This window comes from Eimeria acervulina, genomic scaffold, assembly GCF_000499425.1.
Source record: "Eimeria acervulina Houghton genomic scaffold, Eah_scaff854, whole genome shotgun sequence".
Lineage (NCBI taxonomy): Eukaryota > Apicomplexa > Conoidasida > Eucoccidiorida > Eimeriidae > Eimeria > Eimeria acervulina.
In genome coordinates this window covers 2,501-4,577 of record NW_013549559.1, presented here as the reverse complement: position 1 = coordinate 4,577, position 2,077 = coordinate 2,501, and positions in this window count along the sequence as shown.

Sequence of the window (2,077 nt, the reverse complement as noted above, 5' to 3'; positions counted from 1 at the left end):
ATATATATATATATATTTATTTATATTTATATATATTTATATATATATTCATATATAATTATAAAGAAATTCCACACTCGCCGAGTCGTATCTCCTCCTCTATCTAATATATATATATATACATATATATGTATATATATAATATATATATATATATGTATATATGTATATATGTATATATGTCTCCTATATAGATATATGCATGTAAGTACGTAATATATATTGTATGTATGCATCTATATGTCCATATGCACATATATACATACATATATATACATATATGCATATGTATATATATACGCATATATACATATATATATATTTATATTTATCATATGCATTCAGATACGGATATAGATATATCTTATATTTATCTGCACATTATGGTTAAACTAAATTAAAAAACATTATTTTACTTTATATATTTTAATTGAATTAATTTAATTTAATTTAATTTAATTAATTAAATTAATTAAGTTAAATTATTCTTACAGATGGTTTCTATCTTGTTCAATACTCGCAGGTACATCTGCACCTGCCTCTCTCTCCATGTGCAGCGCAGCAGCAGCTGCAGCAGAGCCGAAGCTTAGAAGCGGAACTCTAATATTTGTAAAATGACAATTAAAGTCGCTATTAACCTAAAAACAAACAAAAAACGAAAAAAATGCAAAAACAATAACCTCCATATACACCGCAGTGAGGTGCCTATACACCCCAAATTCAATATGTTGAGGTGTATAGGCAGGTAAAATTATTACTATTGTTATATTGATAAATAAAATCAAAAAGAAGAAATAACAACGTCAACAGAGACGTATAGATGCTGTACGAGAGAAACAAACAGACAAACAAATAGTAAAACAGATATAAATAATAATAATAATAAATAATAAAAAATAATAATAGCAAACAGCCACACAAACAACCATAAATAATAATAATAAACAATAATAATAACAGAAATAATAATTAGATAGTAATAGTAATAATAATAACAACGCAAGAAAAGATAAGCAGAACACAAAAATACGGAAATATAAAATAATAAATAAATAATAATGCAGCAACAAAAGCAAAACAAATATAATTAAAAAGATAAAAAGCAATACATAAACAAATGCATAGATTTTTAAATACATAAATAAACAAACACATAAATAAATAAATAATATAATAAAAATAAAAAAAATAAAATAATTTAAATATCTTGCCTCTAGAGTGTCATCTTCATGCAAAGGAGAAAGTGCTGTCTCCTCTGCTGCTGCTCTGCGTTTCAACACCCTGAACAGAAACAGAGGCATCTGCTGCTGTTGCTGCTGCAGCTGCTGCTGCAGCTGCTGCTGCTGTTGCTGCTGCAGGTTTTGCTGCTGCTAGCATTTTTGTGTGTTTGTTTGCTTTTATTCGTCTCTCTGCGTTTGCATTGTTTGTTGTTTTCTTGTTTTTGTTTGCTTTTTGTTCTTGTTTGCTTTTTTTATTACGGCTGGAAACTACCGCACTAAATAATAATAATACTAATAGTAATAATTGTATTATTAACAACAACAATAATAATTATTATAATAGACAATAATAATAATATAAGAACAAATGCACAAGACGGGTATTCAATAACAGTCGTAAAAGAGCGCTAAGATCAACCTCGCAATCCTAGGGTTTAGGGTTTAGGGTTTAGGGTTTAGGGTTTGTGTACCTGCATTTGGGTGTACATAGAGAAGCAATATGTCTCTTGATATCTGCCTCGAGCGTTTTGTTGTTGTTGTTGCTGCTGTTGTTGCTGCTGCTGCTATTACTGCTGCTGTTGCTGCTGCTATTGCTGCTGCTGGTGCTGCTATTGCTGCTGCTGTTGCTGCTGCTGCTGCTGCTGTTGCTGCTGCTGCCGTTGCTGCTGCTATTTGCACTTGTCTTTTGTCTAAACCTCCGCAGCAACTCTCCTACTGTAATATATTTCTTTTCGTTAAATGCATTTAATATACACATTTGCAACGACGAACAATTAAAGTCATGCTGCGAATGAGAAAAAAAACCGCGAACTACTGCACGCCCCTGAGGTGTACATACACCGCAACATAACAAATAC